The 14,522-nt window shown below is 42.7% G+C and overlaps 1 protein-coding gene and 1 non-coding gene across 3 annotated transcripts in view; one reads left to right on the top strand and one right to left on the bottom strand.

Moving 5' to 3' along the window:
- large2 (LARGE xylosyl- and glucuronyltransferase 2) overlaps nucleotides 1–14,522 on the bottom strand; it is an 89,185-nt gene that overhangs the window by 26,644 nt on the left and 48,019 nt on the right. Inside the window, exon 1 of one of the 2 annotated variants that reach the window (XM_072695573.1) lies at nucleotides 11,736–11,797. The exons of the other annotated variant lie outside the window; for it this stretch is intronic. The gene's annotated coding sequence lies outside the window, so the exon portion shown is untranslated. Of the gene's footprint in view, nucleotides 1–11,735; nucleotides 11,798–14,522 lie in introns of those variants that run through there. 2 annotated transcript variants of the gene reach the window in all.
- trnag-ucc (transfer RNA glycine (anticodon UCC)) lies at nucleotides 13,861–13,932 on the top strand. The gene has a single exon. It is a non-coding gene; the product is annotated as a tRNA-Gly (tRNA).

The raw sequence follows: 14,522 nt of genomic DNA on the forward strand, positions 1-14,522 counted from the left end.
GTCTAGCACATACTACATCCAAGACACGTAAAGCCAGCTGCCATCATCTTTTTAAACATTTGTCATGGCAACAACATTGAACAGCTAAACGGCTGTCTTGGACTCCCACCAACAGAATCAACGCTTAGACAGTTGTGCCACCTAAGAGCCAACCTGTGTACATCCTTAATAGGTAAAGGGGGGGGGGGGTATTTCTGTAGTAAGATCAGCAGATCTGCCCACTCTCTCTGTTTAGTCTGGAGCACGTAACTCGAAAAATCCCCTCTCTCCCTCCCAGCCTTTTGCATCGGCACGTACAGCTCACCTGCCTGTCATCTCTCATCTGCTCTTCATTAACATTCCCTCACAGTGCAGTGGGCCAGGACACACACCTTTACCCATGAGCTCACACACATGCTGGGTCAGGCTTTGACTCCTCAGGGCCTGCCTTTTCCTGTTCATGCACTTTCACCATTATATCAATATCAGCAAACAATGAAGTTTGACCTTCTTTCACCTCCCGTTACCTTTAAATGTACATCTGTCTGCTAAAAAAAGGCCATGGAGCCACATTTAGAGAACTTTGAGGGGTTCTTTAAAGGTATCCTGAACTTAATGCTCAACCTAGGCTCCATATCCTGATCTGAACTGGTCGATTAGTTATCACAGACAGTCATTTCTAAACCTTTCCCTCCTCTGAAAACAACAGGAAATATCTCTTCTAATGGAAGTCAGTGGACAGTTGCCGCAGGATGTGCTCTTAGACTAAGCAAACCTACACCAGCAGGATTTCATGAGTAGCTATGAATGCTGTCACAGTCTGTGTGTGTATGAGAGGAACAGAAAGGCTAGAGAGAGAAAGTTGAGAGTAGGGAAGAGAGAATGAGGGAGAAAGAGAGAGAAAGAAAAAGGGTAGAGAGAGAGAAAAGTGGGGAAAGAGAGCGGGAGCTCCATAAAACTATGGAGAGAGAAGGTGGGGAAGAGAGAGAAGGGGTAGAGAGAGGGACAGAAAGGGAGAGAGAGGAAGGATAAAAAAACAGAGAGCTTGAAAAAGGGTAGAGAGCAACAGCAACGGGATAAAGAGAGAGGGATAGAGATAGAAAAGGGAAAGAGAGATAGCAAGAGATAGGACAGAGAGAAAGATGAAAGAGAGAGAGAGAGAGAGAGAGAGAGAGAGAGAGAGAGAGAGAGAGAGAGAGAGAGAGGGATAGACAAAGAAAAGGGGTAGGAGACAGAAAGTGGAGAAGAAGACAGACGCAAAGTGAAAGGGAAAGGGAGAGAGAGTGGGAGAGCAAGGATAGAGAGCTAGAACAACTGGATAACAAAGAGAGAAACAGGAAGGGGAAAGAGAGAAAAGGAGATTGGGAGAAGGGGGAGAGAGACAGGGGGAGAGAGAAAGATGAGAGAGAGAGAGAGAGAGAGAGAGAGAGAGACTGAGAAAAGGTGTATAGAGAAAGAAAGTGGAGAAGGAGTGATACAAAGGGAAAGGGAGAGAGTGAGAGAAGGTACAGAGAGAAAAAGAGTGTCCGAAAGGGTTGAGAGTGGGGAGAGAGAGAGAGATCGAGAGAGAGAGCAATAGAAAGGGGTTAGAGCGAAAGAGAGGATGAGAGAAAGATTAAGAAGAGAGCGAGAGACAGAGAAAAAGGTTGAACACCTAAAAAGTAGAGATGGAGAGAGCAGGAGAATGTGGGATAGAAGAGGTAAAATCCAAGTGAGAGAGTGAGAGAAGGTAGACAAAGGGTAGAGAGAGAGAGAGAGAAAATGGAGAGAGAGAGAGAGAGAGGGTGTATATGAACAGGACTAGCCGGGCAGCTTTAATGAGGATCTTTTGTTGAACAAGCAACAAAACAAAACGCTTAGGGCCCACTGGGATAAAAGCTCCAGTAAAGCAGGAATAACGGAGGGAGCGTCACAGAAACGCTGCGGAGGTAAAATATAGATGTGCAAAGACCACCAATGACATTTACACCCCCTCCCCTACTCATCTCATCTCATCTGCACCAGGGGATGCACATAAACCCCCCCTCAAAGCCCCAAGCATGCAACCTTCTGTTCATGATCCATACGATCCATACAATCTGCTCTTGCTCTCTCCTTTTATCTCCCTCCTTCACTCCTTCCCTCTCTCTCTCTTCTCAGCTGTCATTGGCCAGACTACATCCTGACCTTTAATGGGAATGGCAGTGACAGTGACCGACCCCTGAACCGGCTGAGACACGTGAGTTCATGCTTGCTGCTGTTTTAAGCACGGCCTTGCAGCTCTTCTCTTTCACTCTGTTGTTTGTTGTTGCTCTCCCCACCGCTCCCCTGCCTCTAAGTTTGGAAAAATCTGCAAGAGTCCCGATGTTGCAAGACCTAGGCTGACGACAAGGCCTATGTCAAAGATAATCAACAGTTTTAACCAGCTAACATTGTTTCAGTCTCATTATTTCTCAAGAATAAATCTATAATTTACTGCCCTCATGTCTCTAGAGTCTTCTGGTAGAACTGATAAAAGAGTGTTTTAGACGTTACTCAACTTGATTCAGTCAAAAGTTCTCCTAACTCAGATTTTTTTCCTATTGCATCTCAGTAAATGAGTAAATGAGCTGCAGCTGAAACTGATTAAATACTGTGTAAGATGTTTAGTCTGTGGCTTCTCCCCCTCAATTTGTTAACTGCTTATTCCCATCTGCAGTGGAGAGGCTTTCCTATTTTCAGACTCATGACCATGGTTGGTTGAGGTGTTGATGGGATTTGAACATACCTCCTGTCTCTTGACAAGCAGGCAGTGAGACAGTTGCGCCACTCTAGAGCTGTGAAACCATGCACATATCTAAGGACAGAAAAGTGAATTTACATGCTCACACACACAGGCAGACCAAAACACACCTAAAAAAACAATTGCTGCCACCATATACATCATAGAAACCATCTAGTAACACCCTACCAACCACCCATCTGCTATATGCATAATAAAAACACTAGCAACCATTTAAAACACTCAAGCTACCAAATTGGAAGCCACTTAATAACTACCTAGCAAAACTCAAGCAACCACTAAATACACAATAGCAACACTCTTGCATCTAAAACCCTCTAACAACTGCCCTAGCAACAAATTAGCAACCACATAACTACCTACCAAAACTCCAGAAACACTCAACACTCACCCTACCGGCTATCTAAAAACCTCTGTCAACCACATAGCAATACCCCAGCATAAATTCAGCAACCTTCTAATAACTGCCTAGCACAACACCAGCAACCACCAAATATACCATAACAATAGCCTAGCAACAATCTAGCAACAATCTAGCAATACCCTAGCAAAAAATAGGTAAGCACCTAACAACTAACTCGAAAACTTCCACAAACCTTTGAATAAACTATAGGAACAACCTAGCAACAGCTTGGAAACTATTTAAAACACATTAACAACCAACTAATAACTGCTAAGGGCTGTCCTTGCAACCATTTGAAATACCACAGCAACCTAGCAACCACCTACATATCAACCATCTACAACATACACCATAAAAAACAGCCAAGCCATCACCCTACCAATCATCTAAAACACTCTATCAATCACCTAGCAATTTCCTAGCAACAAACTGGCATCTCAGTTTGGTCAAAAATATATATAAAGTTCACCTTTACAAGTTCACCACACAATATCCTAGCAACAAATGCGTAAACACCTAAAACTACATGGGAAAACACCCAGGAATCTGCCACCCATGAATACATCACAGGAACAGCAACTGCTTAGCAATGTCCCTGCAACCATCTACAATGCCATAGCAACATAGCTATCTAGCTATCATCTAGTAACACCCTGCCAACCACTAAAGCAACCACTGAGCAATAACCTAGCAACGGGTTGGCAGCTACCAAGAAAAGTAGACAACCCCTCCAGCTACCAAATACACCATAGCAGCAATCTCAAACACCACAACATTCATGTAACTGCCTAGCATCCATCTAAAATACCATGTCAACCCTGCTTAGGAACTGCTTAGCAACAACATTGCAACAACCCAAAATACAGAATAGTAACATTGTGACTACCTGGAATAGCAAAGCAACTGTCTAGCAGAGAAACACCCACAAACACACACACCTACAAATACCAAAAGGAGAACAACAGCTGATATGCAAGGGTTAAACAGATTTATGTTGCTAAGTGACCGTCTCTAAACTTTCTAAGAGAGTGAAGGAGTGGACACTACGTCCAGTCACCTTAACAGCTCCTTCAGACTCCTCAGCTTCTTCTTCCTGTTCTGTCCTTTCCTTTAGGGCAGCGAGAGGAAATACAGGACTCCGGCAGGGCCGACACCACTGTGCTGCTGATGTCAATCAGACGGTGCCACAAAGTATGATAATGTGATTAAAGTGGGCTGGAATAATCTCTGTGGAGTGGACGCAGCATTAGTGCAGCGCTGCCCTTTTAAATGAGGGGCTTTTTAGCTGTGCATATAATCAGAGACAAGAACGCTCTGATTAAGACATAATCACCTCAATGCCCACACACACACTCCCTCTCACTCTCTCACACACACACATACTCACGAGTGCACAATCTACTAGGACTGTTCTACATACACTCACCAGGCACTTTATTAGATACGCCTTATAGCGCCATTATGTCGGTGTACAATTACAGCCTGTAGCCCATCTGTTGTCCTCTTTCCAATTCAGCACTGGTCAGATTCTGACCTCAGGACCACTGCTGATGTTATTTCGGTGGTGCACTGTTCTACTGTTTCACTGCAGCTACACTGTAGTTAAAAATGCACACTGCAAAACTAGTCACAGGAAAGTTACCACTTTAGCAACCACTAAATCCCCATACAACCATCTAATAACACCCTAGCAACCACCTGAAACAATTTAGAATACGCCCAGCAACTCCTTAGCAACAAATTGGCAGTCACCTTAAAAACTTAAAAACACCAACCACCCAATACACCATAGCAACCATCTAGCAACACCCTAGCAATTATGTAAAACACTCTATGAACCACATAGCAACGAATCGGAAGCCATCAAATAACTACCTAGCAGAACCCCAGCAACCACTAAATGCGCCATAGCAAAACCCTTCCAACCATTTAAAACCCTCTAACGGCCATCTAACAATGCCCTAGCAACAAACTGGCTACCACATAACTACCTACAAAAAAACCCAGTTACAGCCAAATATACTACAGCAATAACCTAGCAACCATGTAAAAAAAAACTTGCAACCACCTACAAACAAATTGCCAGTTAATTACGACCTAGCAAAACCCCACACAACCACCAAATACACCATAGCAACAACCTAGCCACACCCTAGCAACTATATAGCAACAAATCGGAAGTCACCTAATAACTACATAGAACAAAACCTGCAATCACTAAAGGCACCATAGCAACATTCTAGCAACACCCTAGCAACCATCTAAAACACCCAAGTAATCATCAAGCAACAAGATGAAAGCATGCGAATAACTGCCTAAAAAACCCAAGCAAACACAGCAACAATTTAGCAACATAACCCTAGCAACCATTTAAAAGACCATAACAACCACCAAACAACAGCCTAGTAATGCCCTCACAACCACATTAGACTAATGTGGAATGTAAATTCAGGAAATATTAACTTGATTTACTGATAAAGCCACTAACTAGGGTCCACCACCAATCCAGCCAAGAGCAGCTCTGCGGTCAGAAACTGACATGGATCATACCGATCTCTAACTGTACACTAGCTTTCCTTTAAAAACATGCACTGAATCCTGGCCTCGAGCATCAACAACACCAAACATACAGTACAATCAATACCAGTGTGTTTACACACTGAGTACACTTATAGACTGCAGCTCATCTGTTGACACACAGCATGTGTTCGCCATCCCCTTCATCGATAGTCCATTTCTGACCACAGAGCTGCTCTCCACTGGATGCTGAGGTAGTGGACCCACTGTTAACCTAGCAGCGATGTGTGTAAAAACCCCAGCAACACTGCTGTGCCTGATACACTCGTACCAGCACCTACACAGTGGCCCTATTAGGTAGGTGGAGCTCGTAAATTGGCCACTAAGTGGAGCTAAGCAAAGTAGCTGTTTCTAGTAAAGTGGCCTGTGAGAGCATTAATACAGAAAACAGGAAGCCAGACTGAGCACCTATTCTCAACCTAGACGCTTCTGATAAATGAGATGATATGCAGGGTAGATGCCTTGGGGAATGGCTTTTATGTGCCCAGCCACATGGGGGGGGCATAAAAACCCAAGCCCAAGCACTGGTAAAGTTGGATTGTTGGATTCTAAGATGCTTGGATCAGTCTCAGCAAGAACAGATGCTTCTGGTGAGATCTTGTGACCTAGATTGACGAATAAAGCTCAGTTCTAAATTTCTCCTTAACGTCCCAAGTCACATCACATCACATTTACATTTACGGCATTTAGGTGACGCTCATTTCCAGAGCGACTTACAAGGTTACTCGTATTACAGATGTGGGCCAATGTAGTGTTAGAGTCTGGCCCAAGGACACTTTGGACTTATTGGTGTAGCGCAGCACAGTCATCCAGACTGTGAATCGAACCCTCCATCTCCCACATGGTGCAATGTCTCATTGGCAGATAGTGGTGTTATCTGTTGCGCCACACCAACCACCCGTCAGCACTGATTTACCAAACCAGGTGTTGAATAACTTGAGCAAAAAAATCAAAAGGAAAGATCCAGTCGATCAGCCAAGACATGTTGAGCATCTGACATTGATTCTTTAGGTTGCAGAAGATACAACATCTAGGCTAACATTGCTAACAAACACTAGACTCAGACCATCACCAATCTCAGCATGGTAAACACATCCCAAACAAATCCTAATTTATTGTTATTATTGGTGAGTTGTGATTAGTTGGTCCAGTGTTGGTTAGCGATATTAGCCTAGCATCTCTCGTGCCAAGTTATAGAAGGAAAAAGACACCAAACATTGAACACATTTTTCACTGGGCAGCAGTACTTGGATTAATACCAGTTGAAAATGGTTCTGGTAATGGTGGTAAAATGCATGGCTCACCATTTAAGCCATGCAGAATTGTTTGCTTTTGACTTTTATAGACTAAAGACTGTGTTCACAAATGAAGACCTGTTCACGTTTTAAGCAGGTTGGTTTTTGGCATGAATTTGTGGAGATGAGATTGGTGATCGTCTAAGTCCAGTGTTGGTTAGCGACATTAGTCTAGCATTTCTCGTTCTAAGCTATAGAAGCAAAAGTCAGACACCAAACATTAAATAAAAAAACTGTCAAACTGTATTTGTATGATTTATTATGTAAACCCATTGTTACTGGCTGCGGTTCTTGGAATAATACCAGTTAAAAGTGTTTCTAGTTATGGCGGTAACATGGCTGCCCCACCATTCAGCTTTGCGGATTCTTTTACTTTTGAGTTTATAGTCCATAAGTGTTGGTTAGCGACATTAGCCTAGCATCTCTCGTTCTAAGCTATAGATGCGAAAATTAGACACCAAAACACAAAACAATAGAACTTTAGGTTCTGAGCAGGTTCAGAGACATTTTTGGAATACATTTGTGGAGATGAGATTGGTGACAGTCTACGTCCAGTGTTGGTTAGCGACATTAGTCTAGCATTTCTCGTTCTAAGCTATAGAAGCAAAAGTCAGACACCAAACATTAAACAAAAAAACTGTCAAACTGTATTTGTATGATTTATTATGTAAACCCATTGTTACTGGGCTGCGGTGCTTGGAATAATACCAGTTAAAAGTTAGCAGTTTTCAGTTATGGCGGTAACATGGCTGCCCCACCATTCAGCTATGCGGATTCTTTTACTTTTGAGTTTATAGTCCATAAGTCCAGTGTTGGTTAGCCTAGCATCTCTCGTTCTAAGCTATAGATGTGAAAATTAGACACAAAAATACAAAACAATAAAACTTTTGGTTTTGAGCGGGATGAGAGACGTCTTTGAGAGATGATAAGGAGATGGATGTTAGCAATGTTAGCCTAGCATCTCCTATTCTAAAGAAGCCAACGTCACACACCAAACATGTCTTGTGGATTGACTGCATCTGCGGTCAGTAATGAATTATGCTAATTTGATATTTCACCAAACTGTTGCTTAAAGCAGCAGCCTAGAAAATTACTATCCAGCTTTGATTGTAATAAAAAACCCAGCGAATTTCTACAAGTCTGGATCTCTTTGCCTGGATTGAGGTAAAGAAGGACTCCCCTCTGTGTTTCTAATAAACTGTCCGCTCAGTGGGCAGCCAGCGGCAGTCAAGATTCATTATCACAGAAGTCTCTGTGCTTTATGGATGCAGAAAAGCAGAAGTGGAAGAGTCTAGTGCCAAAACTCTGAGCCTCAAAGTGTCTTTTCCCATCTTTAAGCCACCAGAGGAGAACAGACAGCCTGTAAGAAGTGCTCTTCAGAGGCTTTGCACTGAGGGATCATGGGATATCAGTCATCCAGAGTCTGTGTGTGAGTCTGTCCATGAGTCTGATGCCGTGTGCATTAGGAGGCTAATCTTCAAAACCTCTCTCACTCCTTCTCCCTCTCTCCCTCTCTCCCTTCCTCCATCAGTCTCCTGCTCTCTCTCTATCCCTCGTTCTTCTCTTAATATCCCCTCACACGCTCCAGACGTCCCTTTGAGGCTTTAAAACCCAGCTAATCCCCCCCCCCCCTCAGTCACTCACTCTCTTACGCTAAATCTCGCAAATCAGTTTTACTCGTCTCTCAGCGTCTCAGACCCCACCAACCACCACCACACAAAAAAAGAAAAGAGAAAAGAGTAACACAACAGTTACATAGACATTACTTAGCAACACACAGATATTACATAGACACAGTTTAAATAAACAGGCATAAGTAACCATATGATAACACCATAGCAACCACCACAAAACACCATGAAATCAACCATATAGCAGTACCCTACCAACCACAGTGGGGCAGTGGTGGCTCAGCGGTTAGAGCGCCGGGATATCGATAACAGGGTTGTGGGTTCGATTCCCGGGCTCGGCAAGCTGCCACTGTTGGGCCCTTGAGCAAGGCCCTTTACCCTCTCTGCTCCCCGGGCGCTGGAGTTGGCTGCCCACCGCTCTGGGTGTGTGTGTACTCACTGCCCCTAACACATGTGTGTGTGTGAGTGTGTGTTCACTACCAGATGGGTTAAATGCGGAGGACACATTTCGCTGTACAGTCTACACTGTACAGTGACAAATACGTGCACCTTTATCCTTATCCTTTTACCACTTAACCACCAAATACACCATGACAACCATCTAGTAACACCCTACAAACCACTTAACCACCAAATACACCATGACAACCATCTAGTAACACCCTACAAACCACTTAACCACCAAATACACCATGACAACCATCTAGTAACACCCTACAAACCAGTTAACCACCAAATATACCATTACAACCAAGACAGATAGAGAGAGAGAGAGAGAGAGAGAGAGAGAGAGAGAGAGAAAACAGTATAAGAGAGAGAGAAAGAAAAGAGTGTGAGATAAACACAGAGAGAGAGGAATAGAAAAAGTTAGGAGAGGGAGAGAGAGAGAGAGAGAGAGAGAGAGAGAGGGGAAAGAGTTGGGGTGATGGTCTGCAGTACTGTAAAGTGGTGTGGGTCTCTCAGTAAGGAACGTCTCTGGGTCAGAGTTCACACCTCCTAATGTAAGAGTTCTTACTTCTTAAATACCATCAGTCAGCAGCACCACCCCTCCCCCTCCCCTCCATCTCTCCAAAACGCAGGAGAAATGCTAATGGAGCTGAAGAGCAGGCCACTCTCTCAGTGCCTTCAGCAATGCTGATCGTCTGCCAGATCTGATCTGAGCAGAGAAAGTTTACGGAAACAGATTTATTTTTATTGATTATTCGCAATAAATGGCTAATTGGCTGATTGCCAGCCATATAGTTACACACTAAAACGGTGCACTTTCTCAAGGGCTGCTGGGAGCTTCACGAATCCCTTCGGCGGAGGCCTCAACTACAGACTACGCCGCCCCTTCCTCTTAGGCTCCATCCACACGTATCAATGCTTGCATGAGCATGCTAGCCCTGTATGGGGCGATAGCACCCCATAAAGAGAGACATTAGGACGCCACAAAGAAGGGAGAAAACACAGAGGTTTAGTCCCAAATTACACACTACTCCCTATGTAGGGTACCATGGAGGTCACAAAATTACAGATTCTACATAAAAAAGAGATTTACAATAGAACAGTATTTACATTTATTCTCATAGCTAGAGTTATCTATGTGTAGACGCTGTAGTTTTATGACTGATGTAGATTTTGGATTCAGTCAAAAACATGCCAGCGTTTTCATAAAGCTCAGTTTCCTCCGTTTTCAGAAACCTCCACCATGAAGAATGTTTTCAAAAAGCTCTTTTTGTGTAGACGTGAGACAAAACCTCAGTTTTTCAGAATAACCCGGATATGCGTGGATGGAGCCTTATTCTGTCTTAAATAACGGAAATAGTTTAAAGGGCCAGTATCAGGAAAAGCTGAATTTTCTTTGTTTTTGACAGAATCCAAAACCTACAGCCTTGGCTGCCCTGTATATTTCATTGGTCTGACGAGACGTGCATTAGTGCACAGTGGGTTTTGGTTGCCACACAACAATGGGTTTGATTATAACAGCTATTAACAATTTTATTATTAAGTTATTTTAAACTTTTAATGCCAAAAAAACCCCACCAGTTTGTACAGAAGTCCCTGTAGTTACTGAGTAATACAAATTAGTGTGTAATAAACCTCAGAGTGTCAAGGAGTGTTAACCACAGCTTATGGTAAATCTATAGTCAATGAACATACAACACAAAAAACCTTCTTAACTTCCAATGGACGTCATTTTGAAGCATTTCTATTGGACATTATGACACAACATAAAGAACAACTGCCAAAAGGTGAATAATGAGAAAAGGTGCAAGGCAGCAATGACATGTATCATACTCGTACATTACATATGTCCACTAACTGTACCTATATATTTACTACATACGATATGTCCATAATGTATATGTATTTACCTGTCAATCAAAAATATCAAGAGTATATCTACTGCATGGTACCATATAGATACAAAGTATATACAGTATGCACATATTATTTATGTACATATCCTTTATGATGAATATATTGCCATATATCATACTTATTTACATATTTAACAAACAGGGTTCTTTATGGAAAGAAAAGAAAGGGACCCTTTTGAGTTTTAGTAGAAGTGCTTATTAGCAATGTGACAACCAGCCCCGGCCTTAAAATCCATTCAGAATGACGGGTTTTGGTAAATATGTAGACCTCAGTGCACAGCAAATATGCAACACTGGCCCTTTAAAATTTGTATTAATACTTATGTTAATGTTTTACTTACTCCTTAGATAAATACAGCCTCTATACACACACACACACACAGAGATACATACACCGCCTTTACCACAACTCTAACTGCGAGAGCGGACAGCATGGCCTACTGTGCGGCCTGCTCCAGCTTCTGGGCTACAGCTTCACACACACACACACACACACACACAACTCTGCGTAGCCCTTGGGGGGATAAAACACCTTTCTGTTCCCTATTAAAGCACAACTGTAGTAACACTGCATTCACACTGACAGAAGAATAGGGAAAGTAGGGCTGCAGTGAAATCTGGAAAAGCATAACAGAGAGAGAGAGAGAGAGAGAGAGAGAGAGAGAGAGAGAGAGAGACAAAGGCTGCATTCAAAGAGCAGAGAAAGGAGAGCACAGTAATCTTTACCTCAATGCAGCACCAATCCAGCTTTCCTTCTTTCTTCATTTCATTCTTTCTTATCCTCTCTCTCTCTCTCTCTCTCTCTCTCTCTCTCTCTCTCTCTCTCTCTTCGGTATAGTTGAGTAGAGCAGGTCGGACGACCGCTCTGACAGCTGAATGAAACTACAGACTGACCTGCAGAGATTTGGAGTCAATACAATTCGCCACTGGCAAACTTTGAACTTTCCTACCTTCCTCTAGGAGTGTGTCAGTGTGTGTGTGTGTGTGTGTGTGTGTGTTTGCTCCTCCCTCTCCCCTTTGCTGAAAGCATGCCTTGGCAGGTTTGCGTCTGGCTGAGGGATCAAAGACTCCTCCTTCACCTTTCTCTCTCTCTCTCTCTCTCTCTTTCTCTATATCTCTCCTTTCCTACTCCGTTACTCACCCTCTCTCTCCTTCTTAACTCCCTCTCTCCTTTCCATATCCTTCTCTCTCTCTATCTCTCTTTCTCTCTCTCTCTCTCTCTAATTTACTCTCTCTCTCTTTCCAATCCTTTTCCTTTACTCTCCTTTACTCTCTCCCCCTCCTTCTTTGTTGCATGGATTTTATTTGGGATTGGTGTGTGAGTGTGTGTTTCAATGTGTGTGTGTGTGTGGGGGGGGGGGGGGTATCTGAGGTGTCACCTTCCAAATGGCCTCAGCTGCATGACAAAAGTCAGGGGAGTGGTGGAATGCAGCAAGTACAAAGTCTACATCCAGCATTAACCTGAGAATCTCACAGTGCCGTCTGTGTGTGTGTGTGTGTGTGTGTGTGTGTGTGTGCACGCATGCATGTGTGTGGTGCAAAGAAGACTGTAAACAGTAGCTTATGCAGCACAGTTCAATCTTCTATTCTTATCAGACAGCTCTACTGTTATCTCCAGACCTGGACAAAAGTACACAGTTCTTTAAACATTTAGGCGACAGTTCAGCAAAAACTCCAGTTCACCTCAAATGCAGTCGATCAGCTGAGAGGCTGTCTGAAGTTTCCTTCTTTGCTTTTGCACTGAGGCAAGAAGACGTACTGTAAATGCACAAAACCACACAGTACTGCTAAAATCGGTGTTTTTATTTCTACATGTTGCCCATGCTTTTAGATGATGCTGCCAAACAGTGTCAGAAAGCAGACTGCTTAGGTCTGTATTAGGTGTGTTTTGTATGATGTCAGACACTTCTGCAAATTGTGCATTACCGCTCTGTCTCTTTGACAATCGCTTGGATAAAATGCAAAAAATCTAGAGTGGAAATGCGCAACGATGTTGGGGGTGACTATTGTTGGGGACTAACTGCTAAATTACTTCTTGCAATCATTTGCCTTGTAGCATTACTTTTTAGCTATATTAGCCTTGTAACTTTACTTATTGGCTATAGTAGCCTTGTAGCTTTTGTTCTTAGCTATATTAGCCTTGTAGCTTTTGTTCTTAGCTATATTAGCCTTGTAGCATTGCTTTTTATCTATACTAGCCTTGTAGCATTGCTTTTCAGCTATACTAGCCTTATAGCTTCAGTTCTTAGCTATATTAGCCTTATAGCATTACTTTTTCACTATACTAGCCTTGTAGCATTGCTTTTTAGCTATATTAGCCTTATAGCTTTAGTTCTTAGCTATATTAGCCTTATAGCTTTAGTTCTTAGCTATATTAGCCTTATAGCATTGCTTTTTAGCTATATTAGCCTTATAGCTTTAGTTCTTAGCTATATTAGCCTTATAGCATTGCTTTTTAGCTATATTAGCCTTATAGCTTTAGTTCTTAGCTATATTAGCCTTATAGCATTACCTTTTCACTATACTAGCCTTGTAGCATTGCTTTTTAGCTATATTAGCCTTATAGCTTTAGTTCTTAGCTATATTAGCCTTATAGCATTACCTTTTCACTATACTAGCCTTGTAGCATTACTTTTTCACTATATTAGCCTTATAGCATTACCTTTTCACTATACTAGCCATTGTAGCATTGCTTTTTAGCTATATTAGCCTTGTAGCTGTACTTCTGAGCTATATTTGCCTTGATGCATTACTTTTTAGCTATATTAGCCTTGTAGCTTTACATCCAAGCTATATTTGCCTTGTAGCTTTGCTTTTTAGCTATAAAAAGCCAAGTAGCTTTACTTCTGTAGCATTGGTGGTATAGTGGTGAGCATAGCTGCCTTCCAAGCAGTTGACCCGGGTTCATTTCCCGGCCAATGCATGGCTTTTGTGGTTGGTGTGGCGCAACAGATAACACCACTACCTGCAAGTGAGCTACCACACCACGTCACCCAGACTGGGGTTCGATTCCCAGTCTGGGTGACTATGCTGTGCTACACCAATAAGAGTCCTTGGGCCAGACTCCTAACACTACATTGGCCCACCTCTGTAATACAAGTAACCTTGTAGGTCGCTCTGGATAAAAGCGTCTGCTAAATGTCATAAATGTAAATGTAATATTAGCCAAGTAGCTTCAAAGGAAAAGTGTTTATGAAGTTTGTGAGTCAGACTATCTACTTCACCCCAAACCCCCCCAAAAATGATCTCTCAACTGCTGTCTGCTTTTGAGTGTGTGTGTGTGTGTGTGTGTGTTAGACACTAATGGTAAACAGTAGCTTGTTCGCTAATGCAATGCGGTGTAATCAAACACTCTTATCAGACGACTAAATGGCTTTCTTTGTCATTCATGTTCCTTTGGTGCTCATTAGGCCGTTATCACAGTGACTGACAGAGCGGCTAACGTCTCTCAGTGAAAAATTACCAGCACTGAACTGCAAATGTAGCTGATCAACCAAGACATGCTCGGTGTCT

Source organism: Salminus brasiliensis, chromosome 13 (genome assembly GCF_030463535.1).
Source record: "Salminus brasiliensis chromosome 13, fSalBra1.hap2, whole genome shotgun sequence".
In the NCBI taxonomy this organism is placed as follows: domain Eukaryota; kingdom Metazoa; phylum Chordata; class Actinopteri; order Characiformes; family Bryconidae; genus Salminus; species Salminus brasiliensis.